Source organism: Kogia breviceps, chromosome 5 (assembly GCF_026419965.1).
Source record: "Kogia breviceps isolate mKogBre1 chromosome 5, mKogBre1 haplotype 1, whole genome shotgun sequence".
Taxonomy (NCBI): Eukaryota; Metazoa; Chordata; class Mammalia; order Artiodactyla; family Physeteridae; genus Kogia; species Kogia breviceps.
In genome coordinates this window covers 89,726,633-89,749,358 of record NC_081314.1, presented here as the reverse complement: position 1 = coordinate 89,749,358, position 22,726 = coordinate 89,726,633, and the positions used below count along the sequence as shown (strand labels likewise).

Here is a 22,726-nt window from a genome sequence, read left to right as displayed (position 1 = left end):
TAGAACTCTATTTTCCTCACCTCTAAAATTGATAGCACCTACATCAGAGGTTTATTGTGAGGACCAAATGAGATAATATAAGTGAAAACACTTAGTACATCTAAAATAAAACATCATCCTTATTGCTGTACAAGGTTTCCTCTTTCGCATAATGGATGTGTTCTAGAGAAGGTGATTATGAAAATGTATAGGCTTAACTTCTATTATCAAATCACAGAGCAACTGCATTATAAAATCATAGAAAAATAGACTCCTAACAGATTGAGATGAAGACTTGATGTAAGGCAGGGGTTCAGGTAGAGGTTGGGTCTATGAATGTTATACTGGGAGCAGTCTGTGTTGGCAGCACTTTCTAGATACTCTTATCTCCCTTTCCTCAGCCTCCTTGGTCTGGTAATTTCTTGATCTACTCTAGCAGTTTACAGAGATGATTTCCTTCTTTTCCTTTGTCTGGTTATGAAGTCCAATGATATTTGTATGCAACAATACTTCACCTGATGGCCCTATCCCATACATGATGTACAACAGTTAGAAATTTCCTTTAATTTGAGATTCCCAATTAGGTAAATTCATTAGTGCCCTATTTACTCTGTATGTTTGGTTATAAGTTTCACTCACATATATTAATACTATTTGCATTAGCTTCATCATGTTTATTATTTTGAAAGGCTTCTGGGTCAGAAACCATGTCTTCTACTTTTTTGGAAACCCTAAACTTACTAGTGAGTCCTATAAATAAAATGAAACTTTAAATAGTACTGACTTCATCTTCAAATCATAACTAAACCTGACTCTGGGCTTGAAGTGCTATTTTCTCCCTGTAGTCTCATCAGATATGAGTGTGTCATGTTACTAACTGAGGCCAAGCTATATGCTCCCACAATTCACTTATAACAACAGCTACATCTTGGTGCTTGCCTTTTCTTGAGGTACCAGGACTTATTCTTAAATCAATGCCTTAATTTTTTCTCTCAGCACAGCCTTTACTTGTGGAAAACATTCAGAAAGAATGGAATTTAAAAAATAAACTATGTGCTGCCCAAACCTTGGGAAAAGCAGTGTTGTTTGAAAGCATCAGATTCAACTAATCAGAGGCACAAAAGCCTTATTAAATGTATTCACTTTCTTATCTTTAGAGCTCAGGTAGGAAACAAGATCCAATCTCAGCATACCAATGGGTATCGAGTGAGAGAGGTCGGCAGAGTCTACACCGTTATAGGGTAGCTTGGACACATCAGCTAGAAGTATTCTTAAATTCTAAAAGGAGATCTTGTTCCAGATTATCTCACACATGACAGCAGCCTGGGAAGCCACCAGACAGCCTCCCTTGTTATAGACCAATTCAAACAAGGCTCATTTATATTTTATTTAATATTTTGTCATAAGAAGACTATAGGATCTACTCAAGACCACTTTTATTTTACTGCTTGTTCATATTCCCATATCTGTCTGCTATCCCCTCATTTTATCATTCATCCATTTATTCAGTATATAATAAACATCAAGTACCTTAGGGGATGGGTAGATAGATAGATGATTGATAAATAGATAATCAATAGATAGATAGGTAAATAAATAACAGATAGTTAGCTAGATACAATTTATGAGTAATGACCTCAAGAAATGGCTAAGGAAGGAGATTTCAGATGGAGAATCCTTTAAACTAGGTATTAAAGGATAGATGGGATTTCAAAGTATAGAAAGGGAAGAGAAATCATTTTGAGCAGAATAAACATATGAACAAAAAGGTTATCATGCAGTGGGAAAAGCAAATCATTTGGTTTGTGAAAGGGAGTAGCAAGAAATAAAATTGGTAATGTTTAGGCAAATTAGGGCTAGATCACAGAGGAACTTGAGTGCCAACCAAAGAACATCAGTCTGGCAATAATCTAAGTCTGAAGAAAGTTCAGTTAACAACCTAGAATCATTATAATTTCAGTAGAGCATACTGTTATACATCACAGACTCTGAGGCTTTGGGTTCCATAGGGGAGATGCTATATTAGTGGTAAAGAAAATGTCTTCATATCTAATGTCTTACTCCAGCTAAGATTATTGTGTTTCATCTATTAAGATTAATCATATCACAAAACAAGAATCTTACCAGCTCCTAATCACATTGACATCGGTCCTTCATTCTCAATAATAAATCCTATAGAGTTGCCTAAAGGCTGATGGTGAGACTGGCTTAGATGAGAGAGGTGAGTAACCTAAGCACATGTGAGATGTCTGTTGAAAAGTTTGGTATAAGCTGTTATTTGAATTTGAATAGAACCAATATGTTCATAAATAATTGGTTACTTATGTAAGTTTAGTTCTGGTTCTTCCTATGATACAGAAAGTCATTTTAGTATCTTTGGAACTCTGAGATATCCTTACATATCCTTTAAAGGTCATTGCTGAATGTGTAGGATTCCCTGATTCTAGTCATCAAAGAAACACCCCTTTCCCAGCACTTCCTATCCCCCTCCCTCTTTCTTGCTCTCTGTTGTACACACAGACTTCTGATATGCTTTATATTTTATGCATGCATTTGTTTATTTTCTGCCTTTCTCCTCTAAATATCAGCTCTTTGAAGACAAGAATTTTTTTAATGTGTCTGTTTTGTTCACTGTGTAACCCCAGCACCTAAAACAGATACTTGTTGAAAGAACACTTTTGAACCTGAAGGAAAAATATAGAAGAGTGTGAGCAAATATTAACTGGAATGTGGGAAAATAAAACTTTCTACATAAAGCCTCTCTCTAAAAGTTCATATGCCATATCATATGAAAATATCATCAGCTAATAACTTCATGAACTAATTTTCTATAGTACTCAAACATTTAAAAATGTATCTATTTGCTTTTTTACTGTTTTTGAGATAATGATCTCATTCTTTCCATTGACTACAGATGGAAATTATGGCAAGGAGAGATGCTCTGGGGTATACCAGATGAACTCAAGTCTTCTGACTCCAAGGGCTAGGTTCTATGCTCTATTTTATACCAGTTTGTATTTCATAATTAATAAGATTTTAGTGCTGAATTGTATAAGATACTAGAATTTGAACCAATAAATAATGCCATTAGCTTATAGCCTCTCTGCTAGCATGGGGCCTTCTCATGGAAACAAACAAAAAGCAAAAATAAACAAACAGCAATATAGAAAGAGGAAAGGTGAAGACCTCAAAAGGCTAAACATTGTTATTCTTAATTTTCCTTTTAAAATCCAGATTGGCTCCTTCATCATAATTGTATTGCAACCTGCTGGCAGAAAGGAATGAGATTTAGTATGCTATGCAAATGATAGCAGGTTAGCCACAGCTTATGAAGCTCTGGGAACATTATGGCTTTTCTTTCCTAGATCCTCTTTTATCCTGAAAATATCTTTTGGATTAAAAAATCTCATTCAATAGATGTATTTTTCAATATAAAAATCTAAGCTATCAAAGTACTAAAAGAAAACATTGGCAAATCCTTTCATAATCTTGGCATGGGGAAGGACTGTCGACCTGATTTATTATCTAGAAGCCATAATAGAAAAGATTGGCAAATCTGATTATATTAAAAGCAAACTTCTGTATGGCAAAAAAATATATACATCATAAGCAAAGTAATTAAAAGACAAACTGGGAAAAATATTTGCAACACATATAGAAAAAAGAACTATCTCCTTAATGTATAAATAGCAAGACATCAATAAGAAAAGACCAAGAACCCAATCAAAAGACATGGCAAAAGATGAACAGACACCTAATAAAAAAACAAACAGCAAAATCATTAAACATATCAAAAGATGCTTGGCATCATTCATAATAAGGAAAAGGCAAATTGAAAATACAGTGAGATATCTTTTACCTATACAACTGGCAAAAATCCAAAGTTTGAAGAAACACTACTTTGTTGAGGCTGGGTGTAAAAAGGCACTTTCATATATTGCTAATGGGAGTAGTCAGTTATACAAACACTTTTGAGATCCATTTGGCAAAGTTTCTCAAAATTTAAGATGCATGTAATCCTTTGACCAACAATTTTACTTCTAAGAATTTATCCTGCAGAAAATCTGCATGTCTATGAAATGATTTATGTACAAGGTTGTTCACTGGAGCATTGTTTGAAATGACAAAAATTGTTTATAAATAGGAACTGGTAGAATAAACTATGATACATTTACATAATGGAATACTGTGCAACTGAATAAAAGATTAATGTAGCTCTCTATGTACTGCTATGAAAAGATCTCCAAGATATACTGGAGAATGCAAAATTGAAAACTGCATTGAAAATGCAATGAAAAATTTGAGATTGACTAATTCAAGAATAATATCATATAAAAGTGAAAATGAAAGTGTTCTGGCCATGATAAAATGGTTCTCTTGCTCCTCGACCTTTAGCCACTGGTGTAGCCAACATTTGGGCAAATGTGGCCAGTATTTAGCATCACTGGGACTCCATCACCATAAACCATAACATGCTCTAGGTTCTTCCCTCCCTAGCTCTGTAGCATTCTTATGATGTTATGATGTATGATGCTCTTTTGTAAGCTCAATGGAATTTTTAGTAAAATGTAAAATGTCATTAAATGTTTCAGCTATGAACTAGTTGGGATAAATCCTATCTAAAAGCCTGGGGTGATTCCCCATATGTTCTACTTTCCACTTGTTGAGTGGAGAAGATCTGGTAATCCACTTGATGATATATAAGAAGAAGAAAACACATTTCTCTAGGAATTTAAATGTATGAGATTACTGAAAATAATGAGTGTAACATATGCATTTGATAATATTTATCAAGATTCTAAAGTGCTCAGGTGATGGCTTCAGTAGCCATAAGATTATTAACATGAGGCAGAATATAGCATTAGGTTGATGATGTATGTTGAATACTTGGGGGTTCCTAAAGGAGAAGCCTGTATAAACAGTGCATTATAATTAATATTAAATTTAATAATAGCAGCAGCCTACTTTTTGTGAAGTAATCAACACATTCATTCATTACTCAGAAATTATAGCATAAGTCCAACAAACTGTTTCTCCAAAGGTTTCCTCATATATGTAGTCAAAGTGCTATCTGGAACAAACTAGAGGTCACAGAAAAGAGCATGTGTTAAACTCCTAAATTTGATTTCTCATTTCCTTTGTTCAATTACTTTTTTGGTAAACAGATAACCAATGGGTTATACATTCTGGGTAGAAGTGTCTTCTTATGGGTTGTGTTATTTATTTCAGGCAATTATTTTAAAACAAGGAGGTAGGTAGGTAGGGAGTATTGATTGATTGGTTGATTCATTCTTCATTAGTTAAACACCCAGTACATTCTGGGTATTTTGCTAACATTAAAGATGCAAAGATAAAGGCTACAGTCCCTGCCCTGAAATATTTCAGTCTATTAGGAAGAAGGTAAAGTAACTATCCAAATAATTATAACATGGGGTGACCCCTGCTATAAATGAGTTAAGCATAAATTACCATGGGAGAACAGAGGTGTGGGACCCTGACTTTTAATGAGGAGAGATGGAAAGGGTCACCAGGTAGAGGTGACAGAAAAAATATTACAGAGCAAGGCAAAATATAGTCCATGCAGGGAAATGCAGGTGGTTCCAGACAGAGCTCTGGGTAGCACTTGGGAATATGCTACCCAGAAGTGGGTTGGGCTCACCCAGGTTGTGATAGAAGCACCACTTTAGATAAGGTGATCAGGGAAGGCTGAGGACATGAATGAAGGGAAAGAGTCAGCCATACAAAGCTCAGGAAGAAGAGCATTCCCAGCTGAGAACTGTACTTAGTGTACAGATAAGTCTATTCCCAGGAGTGGTTAGAGAGCTAGGGGCTCTGATTCCTGGTTGTCAGAGATGAGCAGAACTATTCCAAATACTATTCCCCTGACTATTATCTAATCTCTTTTGTTGTCTCTGGAACCATGGCTCTTTCCCGTCAATGAATTCATTCAGTCCCTGTAATCAACTCTGATTAGTGTTGTTTAACATCAATCTTTTCTACTTTTTTTCAAAGAAAAATACCAATCAGTCCTGCACACCCTGCATGTTAAAAGCAGCACCTCTCCTGCTGACTTACCGTTCTCTTAATCAAAAGGGCAGGAGGAAGCAGTTGGGATTCGCTTTTCTTTTTTTTCTTTCAAAGTACACAAATGTCAACTTCCTCAAGGATGTTTGGCATAGAGGAGTTCAGTCATGTTACGTACAAAGTCAGCTTGATCAAAAGGTTGCAGGCTGCCCACTGCTAAAATGGAGCGAGAAAAGGAAACCGAGGGCTTCTCTGAAGTGTGAATGAGTGCATAGGCCACTGTCACATGTGTATTTACACTGAGGACATGCTGAGCCTACAAGGGAGCTCAGGAAATGTAAACCTCTATTGCTACACTTCTCTATCTTCACCTTCAAAACTCGAGCGGCACTTTCTTTTAATTTTCTACTTTTATTGTTGTACTCAGCTAAGGACTTTCCATTTAGTTTTGTAGCAAAGCCAAGTCATGGACATGTATATGTATTTAAAAAATTTTTTTGGACTACCAGTCCTCCAATATTTAGCTGAAGAGTATTACCATCCTTGCCTCCATGGACTTGAAAGTGTTAGCATGGAGAACAGGCACCAGGTTATTCATTCATTCACTCATACCTTCTCTTACTCTTTCAACAAGTCAGTATCCATGATGTGGTTGTCAATGTGACAAACCCTTGTCAACAGTTCCCATGGAAGACACATCTAGCTGTCAAAAGAAGAAAATAAATTTTCCAAAAAGTTTATTATCTTAGATTAAATTGTAACTCAATTTGGTTTCAGAAATAGGTAGCAAGTCTGTAAATAATACTTATTGTACATGTCTAAACCTGAACACACATTCCCATCAAGCGCAGAAGTCATCATATATGGTCCCCAAACAAAGTTACAGAAGTTATTTCATATTCATAACAATGTAGAGCTTGCATAGTTCACAAACAACATTTTGTGCACCTCATCATTATTCTAATGTGAAAACTAAAGTGATGGAAGATATAAGGTCACATAGCTCTTAGCTTCAGCCAGAACTAGAACTCAAGCTCCAAATTCCTAATCTAAGGACTTTTATTTCATGATATGACCATTTATTAGGTAGGGATGAGGGGTGGGGAAGAGGGGAATACAAAGTCTTACGGTCATTGATATGGAGGGACAAGGAGAGACAAGAGATGCTTAAAAATCATTGGTATAAAGAAAGGCTCTTCTTTTACTCTCTTGAAATGCCTCTGAAATCTTGGGAAGAACATAGGAGAAGTGTATATATAAAATCATCAGTCGCCCTCTTTATATGTTCTAAAACAACCTCTTAGAGCAGTATTCCCAGACTTCCCTGATCTTAACAATCAACTACTTTCCTTGTTTCAGATACAAATGCCAAGGTCACTCCATGGAAGTTTCTGATTCTCTAGGTCTGGTGGCAGGAGGGAGGACCCAGACAAGTGCATATTTCACATGTAACCCTGATGATTCTTAGCATCAGGGATGTTTGGGAAACACTGTCCTAGAGAAACCTTTGCCACAGCATCTAGAAAATTCTTTGTTCCTAACAAATTGCCCCATTTCAGCATTTCTGTTGTGCCTTTTAAGCAGGTGCAGACTCTCATAGCAAACCATGAACTTACATGTTGATTTAACATGACTTTGATACACATACTGAGTTTTAGGGCTTTTAGTGATAGCAAAAGGTCAAATTGGGTTCTTACCTAGCTCACTTTCACAGAAGCAGCAACCTATAACTCCCAATTACCAATCCCTAATTTATTTTTTTTTAAAAAGTCTTTGCTCAGGCAACATACTTTAATTGAATACAGGATTCCTTTTTTCCATTTTCATTTCACTGTCTGTTGATCTAGTTGATCAAATTACTAATTTCTACCCTACTGAAGGTGATCTTCAGAAAGATCAGTTTGCCTTCGTTGCATAGTAAAGTTATTAAGAAGAATAATAAGAGGAAAGCATACCAAATAAAAATAACTCGGAAAAGAAAGTTCTACCTTTGAACCCAGTCCATCCCCTATTCAATGAAATATCTGTCTTATACCTTTTTGACATATAGAAATAAGCCCTTTTCACATCATCTCACCTCTCTTTGACAAGACAGTCTCTTTCTTTCCAAATTCTGTCTGAGACAAAACTCTCCTGCTTTCCCACCTACCTTTTAGAAAGGCAAAATCAGGAAGCACTGTCTCAGATGAGCTCACTTGTTGTATCTTTCAGTCAGACTTTTATTAAATGGATACTACACAAACCAACCAAAAACCAAAAATACTCCTATTACTTCTTTTGCAATAATGCCACAATCTTGAGGAAAATTGAATTTTGGGGGAAGAGAATGGTCCATGACCTCTTATAAGCATGAGAGGAAGAACAATGACAAAAAAAGAAGTCTGTTAATTGTGGCTGTACTGTAGTTATATTAAGAATTGCACAATTAATTTCCACTATCAAATTAAACTGATAAACAGGCCTAGATTAAAAACACAAGTTTGCTCTGCTTGTTTTCTTCAGTTATATACAAAGTAATCATAAATTCACTTTGCTATCACTAGTATGTTTTCACTTTGGGGGAGAAATATCTTTTTCCTCACAAGGAATATTCATACTGAGATGGTAAAGACCACGGTCAGTGATGTATATAGTTGTAGGGGTGTGATAGCTGCTAAAGTAAGCACCTAGTTTAGTAGACTATTCCCATTAGAAGCCTGAAGCACAATAATTTTTTTCCTACTGGGAAGGAGTGTGTCTCTTGAGTGGGACAGAGACTGAGAGGCAGCCTGTAGCAGGAAATACACTTAACAGGCAGAATCCAGGAGGATCAGACAGCATCTGAAAGGCGTTAGAGACGGTGCCCAGAGATAGCAGAGATGTGTGTATTCTTGAGGCACGATTGAAAGATTATAGATGGTGGGTAACCATGGTTTTAAGAGTCCATCGTCACTGGCCACAACAACATTGGCAGTCAACATTTGCAAGGTCTCTATAATTATGTCAGTGACCAGAGCTAGCCTCCCAGGTTAGGTTGGAACAACAACTAACAAGCTGCCCCTAGCCTCCTTCAGGATTCAAATGATAAAGCCACAGCAATCACAGTGGCGGTGGCGGCAGCAAGAGCACGGCCTTGACCTGCAGTTCTTGCCCATCAAAGAGCTGTGCCCTGTCTGCTCCCACTGAAAGGCAGATAAATGCAGAGATCTGTTGGCAAGTACATATTTATGTGTAGCTACAGCTCCTTCATCCAGACCTATGGAGGATGCATAACAGCTTCCAGTGGTGTAACATATGTACCCACTAATGGGGTGAGACCCATTACTCACAAATGGGTGAAAAGAAGCCACAATATGCAGGTCTTAACCCTGGTTTGTGGGCAGAAGCCTGTCATTCCGTTGCAGGCCGATAGGTCTCCTATTCAGACAGTCCATGTTTAATTTCCCAAACACCCTTCCTCTAAATGGTGCGCCACTCTACACTCTGCAGACAGACAGGTTTGACAAGCAGAGCCATCAATTTTACATTCCCTATGCAAACTGCTGGGGAAAATTAGGCTTAGTAAGTACCTGGGGTTGACTGGTTGGGGAGCCAAAAGAGTTCTTCACTTAGGAGGTATTTTCCACATCAGAACTCAAGATGGAAACCTCATGGAGGGCTGTCCCTATTCAAAATGTATGAAATCAAGAGAGTCCATAAATGTGTACTGGTGATCTACTGTGGGGCATATATTATGCTGAAACCAGAAGATAAAGAGAAAAGTAAGGCATGGTCCTGTCTAGAAGGAGCTCTGAGTAGGCAAGAAAAGGCAGTCACTCGAATAGCCATAAGATAAAATGGGGCACTTGCCTTAGGAAGGAATCACAGCAATGTGCACACATGACTCTTGGCCAATAACAAGTTGAATATAGATGTGATATGCTGGTCCGATTGTTACCCTTCAAGAAATGTCAGAACTGTCCAAAGAAAAGGCCAACTGAGTGCATGACTGATAATGATGGCATACAGCAAAAGACAAGTTAATGAGCACTGTTTCTCACAACCAAGTACAAGAATAACCTTGGGGTCTCTGAGACCATCCAGGAGTAAGACAGACCTTGGGATGTTCTTGAAATCTCTGCTAGCATATAGTCTCTACTGAGGTTTCCTTTTGGTGTTGATCTGGTTTAAGGGAAGGAAGAGAGAAAATGTAGAAGGGCTCTGTCGCTATTTCAGGAGTTAGATAGTGAGAGTTAAGAACTATATAGGTGAGAACACTCCTCCAGAATCTCTCCTGAGAGGATCAGCACTCTTTGATTTGCTAGATTTCCCACAGAGTCTTGCCTATCAGGAACGCATGAGTGTGAACCCAAAGGAGTCTGTGTGTCCCCTGAGTTTATTCCCCAAGCAGTCAAACTTCGAGAGCATGTTACATTGTTCAGGAATATAATATAATAAAGCTTCAATGATTAGAGGCTTGAGTAAGCCTGAAGGTCCATTCTCCATATGACCCTGCCTTATAAGTAGTGACGGACTTCACTAAAATCAAATCAAAAGGCAAAGAGGATCCCACATTTAGGAGATACTTTTCATTTAAAGTTATGGTGGGGCTAGGCTTACGGTGGGCAGGAAAGAGATACAGAAAGTGCCGTTAATGTTTCTAGAAATGTCCCTTTTTTAATCTCCACAATCATGACTGTATTTGAGTTTTGGCTGGTCTGCATCTGAATTATTGCAATTACCTCTCAGCTGGCATCTCGGACTAGTCTCAACCCCCTCAAGCCACCCTGCACACTATAGCCAGGTTAACTCTTAAAACACCACTTTCATTATTTTTGCTTGCCTCTCTAAAACGTGTCAATTATTCGGCAAACCCTTACTGTGTTCTAACTGTATGCCAGCTATTGTTCTCATCACTCACATAAAATAAATTTTGGACTCCACCTGCCTTTCCAAGTTCATGTCCTAATCTTCATGAACATGGATCTTATTTCCAATTTCATTACTTCCTGTATGCATCAACTTCACTCACATTGCTGTGCCTTCTTTCAGGTTAAATTTTTTCTTCGTTCTCCCTACTTCTCTGTTATCTGGTATCACAGCACTGCATGCCATCTTCCCTTCTCTCCAAAAGACCCTTTTTCCTTTATCCTTCAATGCCTAGCTTTTACATCCTCAGCTAAAGTTCTCCCTCTGCTATCAAGCCACCCGTATACCATTAGAAACCTCCCTGATGTGAATTCTTGCAGCACTCACTGACTTTCTTTACTGCTCATTTTGGTACATAATAACAGGCTAGTGATTTCCACCTAATTAGTTTTAGGACCTAATTACTAATCTCTGCAATAAGACTATACAAACTAGAAGCTCCTTGTAAGCAGGTATTGTCTCTGATAATAGTAACACTGATAATAATAAACCTGTTAACTATTATTAACCTGTTAATAAATAAACCTGTTAACTTGTGAGAAATACTAATTAAGTTTAGTATCATACTTGTTTCTAAATTTAAATTGTACCTCTTCTTGGGCTTCCCTGGTGGCGCAGTGGTTGAGAATCCGCCTGCTGATGCAGGAGACACGGGTTCGTGCCCCGGTCCGGGAAGGTCCCACATGCCACGGAGCAACTAAGCCCGTGAGCCATGGCTGCTAGGCCTGCGCGTCCGGAGCCTGTGCTCCGCAACGGGAGAGGCCACAACAGTGAGAGGCCCACAAAAAAAATAAATAAATAAATAAATAAATAAATAAATAAATAAATAAATAAATAAATTGTACCTCTTCTTTAAAAATTTTTTCTCTCCTTTTTATGAGTCCTTCCAAAAAAAAGGGACAATAAGAGGAGCACAATAAATACGTCAAAATGTAATGGTGAATGGTGTTTACCAGCTGCGACGATGTCGGATTTTGCTGTTAGTTTCTCTTCCTTTTACATGTGATATTTACTATTAGATGTACTCTACACTAATGCCAACATTGCTCAATTAAATTTTACATTAATTAAGTTTGTTAGCATCAGCCTAGGGGTGGAGCAGGTATATGGCAACTGAGACCAAGTTCAGGATATCAGATCTCTGATATTTATCAAGGGACTAAGATAAAGACCATTGTGGAGGCATAACAAATGGTACAACACGTGGTCTGCCAAGGTGGTTGAATGCTGTCTCTTACAGATAGGGCTTGATATCAGCTTTCACTTACTATTGATGTAAGCATATTTTTCTCAAAATATAATAAATATACAAAAGGGTATGTGAAACACATGATATGAAGATCAAAATCAAGGTTAGAACCAAGGGTATCAGATTAAAATACAAATGGATAATAATCACTCATAAGATTAAAGTTCAGATTTCAAATGGGAAGAAGGTATAGGCAGAGGCATAAAGAACACATTTCTAAGGATAGTGTCAATGGTTCCACAAAGGAAAAGATGAGGCAGATAGGAGGGTAGGCCTACTATAGTGACTGGATATCAGTACTGAGAGTTTCAAATGAGGCAAGAGGAGAAAAATAACTAGCAGAATCTGGATTGGAAGACAGAATAATAACTAGGGTTAGTGAATGCAGTGGCCTAGATAAACAATGAGGTTAACATTTAGAACAACAGGTAGCCAGCACTAGGACCTAAGTGAAGATGGTGAAAATAGAACATTCATTCATTCATTCATTCATTTACTGCACATTTATTTATTGAGCTGAAACTATAATGGTGAACCCATCAGTAGATTTGGACTAGATCATGCTTAACAGAATTTATGATTTAGGAAGGTCTTAAGTGATGAGATGAGAACAACTAGAGTGAGTAATAGGAGTGAGGACCAGCCACTGCGTAATTCTTCATCGAGTACTTGAAACCAGTGTTAAGGCTGAATTTAGTATCAAACCCACCTCATCCAAAGCATGGAGTTCTTATATGTTCTCTGCTTAGGAAGACATTGAAATTAACATATAGGTGAAACTTAAGCCCACAGCTGAGGTAAGCAAGCACTGTTAGGTGGATGGGATGTGTGTGTTTGTGTATGTGTATGTGGGTGCATGCACACACATGTGTAGGAATTTTCCTAACAGGTATTAACCAAGACTCTATAGTATAGGAATAAGCGATGAAGAGGAGGATGATAATGGTGATTATAATAGCAGCTAATGTTTTTTAAGTGCTTATTGTATATCAAGTATTGGTTTAATTATTTTACATTTATTAGATCACTTACTCCACATAGTAATTTTATGACGAAGGTATCATTATCATCCACATTTTATATATCAAGAAACTAAGGCCCAAGAATTTAATAGCTTTCCTAGGGTCATATAGCTAGTAAGTGGCAGAGCCCAGAGAGTCTGCCCTCTTAATCACTCTGCTATGCTGCCTAAATCCAGGAGAACAATAGGAGAGTTGTACTTCTTCATGACGGAGCTTATCTATGTCTACATAATATCTCTCTCTCTCTTTTTTTTACATTCCCATGGATATAAATGATTTGAGGATACTCTTACTAGGGCAGTATTGCTTCTCAGAAATGTGACAATGGCATATTATGTTGCTCAGGAATATAATGAATATATCATGGTAACAGATGAGAGAGATTCAGCTCTTATAGACTTTAATTTTTAATTATACTGTTTAAGCAATAAAGAAATATTGTGATGAAGCAGTAGAACAATAGTCAGGCTAATATGGAAAGTAAAAACTTCAGTCTCAGCCACTAATTGTGGGTCCAGCTATCTACCTCTCCATCCTCCATTCCTTTACAGGGTGATATAAGGGTTAGTAAGATTACTGAAAACACATTTACCTTATGAGGATTCATAAGTTCTATTACTATTGTGGTTTTCTGAACCATGATAATCCTGCTGGGATTTTGTATTTAAGACAGTATGTAGATAGATGATTCCCAAGCCCAGGGAAGAGAGCAACCAAATAAAATGTCAGCCATAATGACTGAATAAGTTTAAACTCCAGTGTCTAATTTTGTAGTAGCCTCTCTGGACAAAGTTGATAGTTGATGTAGGGGCACAAACATTTTCATTAAAAACCAAAGAGAAGCATACATAGCTTTGAATCTTTCCTTGTTAGTCTCCTGGAGTCAACTCCAAAGCATCATCTAATAAACACAATTTGACAATTTGCAATTTTATTTAAATTTATTTTCTTCAGAAATAAACATTGAAGTCAATTATTATGGCTTCCAATTTTCAGCTTGACTATATCTCAGGACAGAATGGACCTTTTAGATGTCTAGGGAATCACTTTTGTGGGGCATTGTATAATCTATACCTTACTGGATACTATTCTAAGACTATCCAGTACTAGTATTTTCACAAGCGATCATGGGTCAAGGCAAAGAGAGGAAAGAATGGGGCAAACCCTTATAAGCTGTAAACTCTGATGTACAGGTAAGTTTAAAGGTCCCAACTTTTCTAGCCTTAACATGCTAGAAGACTCTGACCTTAAACAGAAATAGAGAATGTCTTCAACCAGGAAAATAAGAACACCTATACTGGCCCCTTTTAACATTTGACCTTCAATGAATAATATAACTGCTTTTAGCCCTTAGCCTATACCAGCTGCAAAGGTGACAGATACCTGTCATATTTTAGGATGGCTTATCACCTCAGCCTCTAGAGTGATTTGAGTATTTATAGACACAAAGATAGAAACATAAAACACATATATATAGGCAGGAGTCCCTTGGAGGTGGCGATTAGGACTAGGCAGTAATTTTAGCTTGAAGTTCCTATGACTTAAATAGCCACTTGAGCTCTGCTCTTGCAGTTTACGATGTCAATAGAACCCCTAAATGAAATTACAGCCTTCTGATACACAGCAGGATATCCTTTCTTTGCCATGCGATGTACACGGCCAGGAGAAATTGCTCTGTATATGGAGTTTCACTAAAGCAGAATTTATCATAAGGCTGCTCTGCTAAAATATCATTATGCTGTTATTCACTGGATAACACATCTAATGGCTCGGGGTGCACTTGATAGCCATGTTTCAGTGAACACAGACGCATGCCCTGATGTGAACTGGGCACTCCAGTGCTTCAAAGCACTATCGATTTCAATTCTACCATAATTTACACCTGGCTTGTTTTGCCAATAGCTTGAACCCATGCTAACACCAGAACATACACATACAAGTATTAGAGAAATCAGAAATGAACTGTATGGCGACATGCATGCAGCAAACTTTCCAGGATTCTGCCTTTATAATCTCCCTTAATGCTAATTAAATATTCTGTACTACTTTCTCTGTTATGCTTGGCCATTTCCTCTGTTAGCACTGTCCATGGTTGGTGGTGATAGAAACCTCTTATATTTTTACAAACTGTGGGTGCTTTCAGGGCAGGATCTGGGTACTAGTCATCTTGATTCCTCCACAGTCTAGCACAATGGCTGGCACACAATAGTTGCTCAGAATAATCTTCTCTAAGACTCCTCTTTCTCTCTCTGTGCCATAAATGTGCTTTACTCCAAGGATCTGCTCCCTTCTGCTTTCTGTCAATAAATTTTCCTTGAGAAAAGTCCACTCAGTAATTTTAACTCTTATCCTGAAGCTGACGATTCCGATGATTGCCACACTTATCTGTATCCCTGACCTATCTCCAGCTTTCCTGACTAAATCCAACAGCCTACCAGGCATCAGTCTGGATAATTCTCCAACATCTCTAAATTAACACATTCAAAAGCAAATTTATCATCTTCCCTCAGCCTACAAAACCCATTCCTCCTCCTCATAGCTTTTCTTGCTTAGTTGTATAAGGCAGAAACCTGGGAGCAATCCCAAACTCCTCCTTCTCTTGATGCCCAGCCCAAAGGTTATTAAATTGTGTCCATTCTGCCTCTTATCTCTCGAACGTGTCTCTTCCGCCCTATTCCCATAGTTATTGTCCTAGTTAAGAGCTTCATTGTGTTCTGTCTGAACAATTTTAGTTGCCTCCTAACTCATTTTTCTGTCTCTATTCTCCCATTCCTCCAATCTATCCTCCACCCTGCTGCCAGAGTGATCTTCTGTAACACAATTTGATCATTAACCTTCTCTACTTAAAACCTTTCAATGGCTACCCAAATGCCCCAAGATGAAGTTAAAACATCTTTGCATGGCAGTCAAGGCCCAACATGATTGTTCCCTGCCTACATCTATAGCATCATTTCTCCACACTCCTCTACTGAACATTAGTGATACTGTTCCCCAACTCTGCTATGCTATTTCCTCGTTAAGTGTCTTTGCCCCTCTGGTCCTCTTGCTGAATGTTCTCCCTCCCTCTGACCATCTGGGAAAATCCTTCAAGGCCCAGAAGGGACTTATTAGCTCTTTTATGAAGCTTTCCCTGACCCTCTACCGCAAGGTACATTCGAGTAAACATTCACTGTTTTGTGCCTCCGAGGTTCCTTGAGCATCCTCCAGTTACGATACTTAGCATATGCCATTATCCCTGCTTGCTTCCCTATCTGTCTCTCCACCAATGGGCAACTTGAGGTCATGTCTTTTCATCTCTGTATTGTCAGTGACAAAGCCAAAACCTTCACAACAGCATATAAAGGCCCGCGTTCTCAGGCCCCCGCTGCCTCCCCTGCCACATCGACCATCCCCCTGCTTGTCCACTCTGATCCTGCACACAGACTCCTTGTTACCCCTCAGACTAGCCTGATGTAACTCCATTTCTGTCCAGGGCCTTTGCACTTGGTAGTTCCAGGCCAGAAATACCTTTGCCTAGATCTCCACAAAACTTGCTTCTTTACCTTTTTCAAATGTTGTCCCCTTAGTGAGGCATTCCGTTTCTACCCAGTTTGAAATTGCAACCTTACTCCTGACACACACACACATATACACACACACTCTCTCTGTCTGTCTCTGTCTCTCTTTCTTATTTCACTTTTCTCCACAGCACTTATCACTACCTAACATACTATATATTTTACATATGTACCTGTTTGTTATCTTTCTCCCCTGCCTAAAAAATAAGTACTTTGAGAATAGAGACTCCTGTTTGTTTTGTTTACTGTAGTATCCTCAGCCCTTAGAAAAGTGCTAGGTGCATAGTATGTGCTCCTTAATAAATATTTCTTAATAAATGAATCAAGCTTTAGCTTCTAGAATAATATCTGACACAGAATATGGTTCAAAAATGTTTCCTGCATTAATAAATAAATGAGTGAATGAGTGAATGTTAAATGCATGTTTAATGACTGTAATGAAGAGACAGTCTTTGTAATCTGATCCTCATAACAATGCTGGTAAATAAGTCAAATGGGTACTATTATCCTCATTAGACAAATGAAGTAGATGAATAAGGATAGAAGCCTAAGTTAAGGCAATATGGGTAGTTTAAGGCTTGCTACTCTTTTAACTCACTGTTAAAAGGAAGAGACATTTTTCTGCATTCTGTTTATGATGTACGTCTAACATTTATTACACTATTTTGGTTCCTTTTGACTAGGAAGGCAATTAACAGGAGATGCAAGGTGCTAACACTTTTTATTACAATTTGTGTCTTTCCTTATTAGGTGCTTTTCAAAAAAACAGATCCTTTTCTTTCATTTTCAAAAGTGGATTAGGCACTCATACAATTTTGCCCCTCAGAGTGGTTTGTACATGACTACCCAAGAGGACATCATACTACAAATCCTGCCAGAATGAACTGGAAGGCGAGTGTGGCATTTGCAGCTTGAGAATGAACAGGTTGTTTGGTGCCAAGTTTGTGCTAATGGAGATGTCCTCTACGTGTTAACACCCAAAGGAGAACATATTCAACAACAAAACATTTCAGTTTTTGGCATGTCTATGGAGAGTTAACTTTCCATTGTTCAAGGGTTAATTATCCACTATGTGAATCACTCCTTTTTCTCCCTCTGGCTGCTTACATCTAGGAATTCAGTTTACTGGAGGATAAACAGGAAAAATAAAAAGAGATGGAAATCAAACCAGTACATATCATTTATATACATATATTAGAAGCTCTAGAAAAGAATTCAGTGTAGGAGACAGAATTAGATGTAGTTTGGGGATTGCCAAGTTGATTGACCATTGATTGACAATTGATAACAGATATAATTAAATTTCACAAATTATTGTGGCTTCTTTTAATTATTGTTTACTAGGGTCAGCTTGTAGTAATATGAAGTTAGTCTCTGGATGTTATTCGTGTCAGCAGGGTACCACTTAGGGTGTTGGAATGGGCCCCTCTCCTCCGATGTGTCCAGAGCAGCAAATGTGCCTTAGTGTGCTCCAGCTAACTGACTGAGGAAGCACCAAGAGATCCCACCAATTTCTTTACTTATTCATGAGAAAGAATTGTCCTTGGCTATTTTCAGCTATTATTTGCCTAAAACAGGGCATTTAATTAGTGCCTGTTAAGATCGTGGAAATGATTTGGCTGCCTGTCCTCTTGCTCCTCTCTTTATTGTGCTGTCTGTCTGCCCCACCCCTCTCCTGTCTAGTTCACGGGCGTTCATAGCTAGTCTTCGTGCCTTTCCACATCTGACATCAGCCTGAGCTCCTTAGAGTTTGAGGAAAGGAAGAACCATTGACTGACTGTAAGCAAGTATTGACAAGCTGGAGGAGCCTTTGGTCAATATGATACATTAGAGGCCAGTCTGGTACTTTCAGACTGCAGGAGCAGACCAACCTGGGTATCTGGTCCCCTCACGAGTCCCGGAAAATGAAGGGAACTATTGCAAGCTCAAGACTCCATGTCCCATCAGAAATCACCTGGGCATTGTGGAGATTAGGAAAGCTACCTTGGCAGATGACTGGAGTTGCTGTCAGCTAGCTGGAAGATCTAATATGGGAGTTTAAGGGATTCAGATATAGAAGAATCTGTTGATTTGTTTTCTGGATGTATTTCTTCCTTAAGATAAGCAATACATACTCAATGTCAATGCACTGCCATATAGATATCATCTGTACATTCATCCATTCATTCATTCATCACATATTCATTGATCCTCCATTCAGATTAAGGCAATTTGACATTGGTTGGAAGGGAGATAAATAAACATAAAATGTAGTACCTTTCCTCTAACCACGTGTAGTTTCATACATATAAAAAAACTTCAATTCAAAGCAGTACAGGATAAGTGTCAAACAAAAGCTACCGATTTTTAAAATGCAATTAATGTCAGAAGGGGAAGTTCACTTTTAATCTGGGTTATTATGGAAAGCTTCAAAGAAAAGTGTGACTTCACAAGAATATGTCTTGGCTGGTTATCTTGAAAAGATATTTGGGAAATTATAGTTGCTGATGCTGCTATGTAAATACAGCATCAAAGTATTTAATGTACAACTAAGTAGCTGAGAAACTAGAATAAACTGGGTCATTTGTATATAAATTCATTCTTACAAAATAAAGTGAATCATTAAATATATTCTCAATTTTCAGATAATTAAAAGCAATTTAATTTCTTTCTACTTAATTTTAAACTACTTTATACATATAGCAATTACTATTTTGAAGTTGTATATAAATAGAATTTAGGCTCATAATCTAACATGTATGTTCAATGAAGGGTAATTACCAACCTTATCAGCTAACCAAATCTTATCTTTTGCAGATATTGTTCATAAATATTTGTGTAAAATTTCTGTGTTGTCAGTGTGATCAAATGTCAACTACATTTCACTTATGGTTGATTTGCAAAACGTCTGATTGAATTCAAAGGCAAGTAAGCCTAGCTAGGATTTGGTTATATTTTTAATAGTTGAATATAGGTATGTGATTATGCATAAGAGAACAGACATATACAATCACATGATATAATGAATCAACGCCTTCGTCCTAACGTTTAAAGATACGTATCTTTTGAAAGGAATCACATAAATATCAAAAAGCATTTCTATATAAATAAGAAAGAATAATTTCTTACTGGGGCAATAATAATTCTGTTATTTAGCAATGTCATTTGTGTCTCTTTGTGACTGTCTAATTAAATAAATATAACATAGGAAGTGCTTACAGCAAAAATGCACATGCAAGATAATATGCATTTTATAACGTGCATCCTCTGAAATGAAATTACAATTTGGGGGGTCAGCACTGGAAAACTGAATTATTGATAGTACACCATGAAGGTTTATAACATAGGTTTTGAAAGGATCAGGTAACCATTTACAACCATTTAAATGGAAAGAAATACATCATTATCTTTCCTTTTTGTCAAAGGTGTACTGATCAAATTCTGACTTAAATACTCCAACTTAGCCATAGAATTCTTTCTTCCACAGCCATGTGGAACTCCAGATCTTGGCAACAATGAGGAAAAATTCTCTGTCAGGTTATATTTTTAAAATGTCATCTCTTGGGATATATTCTTAGATATTTGTGTTTACCTGTTTTCTGCTTAAAGATGCTCATAAAATTTCATGTACAGGCTACAGGATTTCAATAATAAAATATTTTCTAAGTATTAGATATACAGCTTGCCCTCAGTGCAGTCCTAATAGACATCATCCCTACCAGAGATTAACAGACAATTCTCCCAGCAGTCTGTGCAGCCTAAGGGTTAACTGAGGAAGGCACAACCTAACGTAGGTCTTGGTGGTAATGGGGTAAAACTAGTTACATTTTTTACATCAAACTTAAAAAAATATTTTAACACTATTTTCCCTTTTAACTTCTTTCTTTAGAAAAAAAGAATTAATGGAAAATCCGCAGGAAACACTATACATACAAGTAGTATGGTCATAACTAACATGGCCTAACTGAAACAGGCAAGTTTTCCATTATATACCATTAAACTTTCAGCACACTGGTCCTAATAAAACTCTGGGACTGCTTCCTATCACAATGACAGCTCAGGAATTTGATGTGCCTCACAAACTATAGGAATTGTGAAAGGAAGCTGACTCTTTGTTCTAGAGGTCACTGACAGACCCTGATGTAGCAGGGGTCAGTGTCTGTAGGGACCACAGGAATAAACGAGCGTGCGTGAGTTCAATGGTTAAGAATCTGAATCGCCCAGAGTAGCAAACAAAATTCCAAAGCCAAGTATCACTGTAATATGCTGGATGACTGTACCAGCTTGGAGAAGAGTACACACAACATGCACACACAATACACATCTGGTTAAATGTAAAATCAACTATTGCTAAAGCATTTTCAACTTTTAGGAGGAATCTACTGGCAATGTGTTAATAGCAAGGAAAACTAAAACAATAAAATAGCATCTCTTTCCAAATATTTAAGAACATCGAGTAAGTGCCCCGTAGGCTGGGTTGTGGTTCTTGGAAGTTTTAGCCTATGAGAACCATATTGGGGACATCAAAGACTCCTCCCTCTCTCCAAAGAGCAATTCACTTCAGATGCTGCCACACAGTCAAATGCTTTTATGGCCACCATGCTTTTTTGTTTTCTGTTTTTTCCACTCTTAATATTTTGGAACATGCTGGATTCTTGAAATTGGAAAGAAGACAAGAAAACACAGTAAGATCAAATACCTCTGAAAGAGCAACTAAGTAGGGACCTGATGGTAAAAGACAAATACACATTCCAACCGAAACTCCACTTCCAGGGAGAGTGTGAATTATTAACAAGGACACGGAAGGCATGTATTGGAACCAAAAGCTGGTCTGTTGACTCCTCTGCTAGTCTCATATCAGACAGCATGCAACCACCCCCATTTCATTCCTTCGACAACTTCCCAGAGCACACTCAATCAGAATCTCTTATATTGAGGACAATACTATATTTGGGTTTAATACTGTGAGGACAGTCATCTAGTTTTCCTATGTCACAATGATAAATTTCCCTGGAACCAAATAAGGATTCTCCTTGCATTCTTCTGTTTGATATCATGAATGCAGAAGAATAAAGAAGAGGGTATGACAAATAATATTTTCCAAAGGTCGGGTGGAGGGAGTTTCCCTAAAAACAGCCAGTTCTTAGCAAAGTGATCTTTAGAAGAACAGCATTAACAATATTCTTCTGCTATGCATTCACTTCTCTTTCTTGCTTAGCTGGGTACGTTATGTATTCTGAGCATAATGTAAATGTGCAGAAGAGAGATGCATGAAAAGTTGGTAGAGAGAAACTCCAAACAAACCATGAATCCCACTTTCACTTCCCCCTCCTACCACCCCGACTACTACCTCCCAGTTGAACTCACTCACCTATCTCCCTCCTCCCACAAGCATGTTTGCCAGGCCTGCCAAGGCTGACATCCATCGGTGGCAGCATGAAACCTAAGCCTGCAGGCTCCTCCTGAGCACAGACTCAAGGCTCAGCCATTGTCCATAGAGTGCTCTCAGCTGTGCACAGTAAAATCTTCATCAGGCCGTTGGATTGTTTGGTAGCTTTTTAAAAAAACTGCATTCATTCTTTTTTTCCTTTTTAAAAACACTCGTTATTTCCTGACTGCCTCAGAGACACCAAGAATAGAATCCTTGACACATCAAATTCTGGAACCTCACCACTCACCAGGACTATGGTTCCTGATCCAAGGAGTATCGACTGAAAATCAGCACAGTCTCTTGAGAGTGTCCAGGCCTGGCTGCTAAGCTCCCTGCTCTGATTAGTTTGTCAAGTTCACAGTGTTCCAGAGTGCTGAAGCACAGAAATTAGGGAGGGGAGGTGGAAGGAAAATCACTGGAGCCTCTTACGATCTAACTTCTACTAACTGAGAGGAAATGTCTTATAAATAAACAACAGCAAGAGAAACAAAAAAAAAAAAAAAAAAAAAAGCCCATCCCGTCCTGCCAGAGGAATGTTCATTATTGTCTCCCGACGGAAAACTTTACACCACACCAGAATGCAGCCATGTCTCCTGAA

The 22,726-nt window shown here is 37.9% G+C and overlaps 1 protein-coding gene across 45 annotated transcripts in view; it reads right to left on the bottom strand.

Moving 5' to 3' along the window:
• The window catches only part of ZBTB20 (zinc finger and BTB domain containing 20), an 802,591-nt gene that overhangs the window by 265,494 nt on the left and 514,371 nt on the right, over positions 1–22,726 (bottom strand). For 7 of the 45 annotated variants that reach the window (XM_059065106.2, XM_067034569.1, XM_067034572.1 and 4 more), the window contains one exon: positions 6,616–6,706. The exons of 31 other annotated variants lie outside the window; for them this stretch is intronic. The gene's annotated coding sequence lies outside the window, so the exon portion shown is untranslated. Of the gene's footprint in view, positions 1–6,615; positions 6,707–9,551; positions 9,647–22,068; positions 22,487–22,726 lie in introns of those variants that run through there. 7 more of the 45 variants (XM_067034591.1, XM_067034568.1, XM_059065139.2 and 4 more) reach the window with 5 other exon arrangements.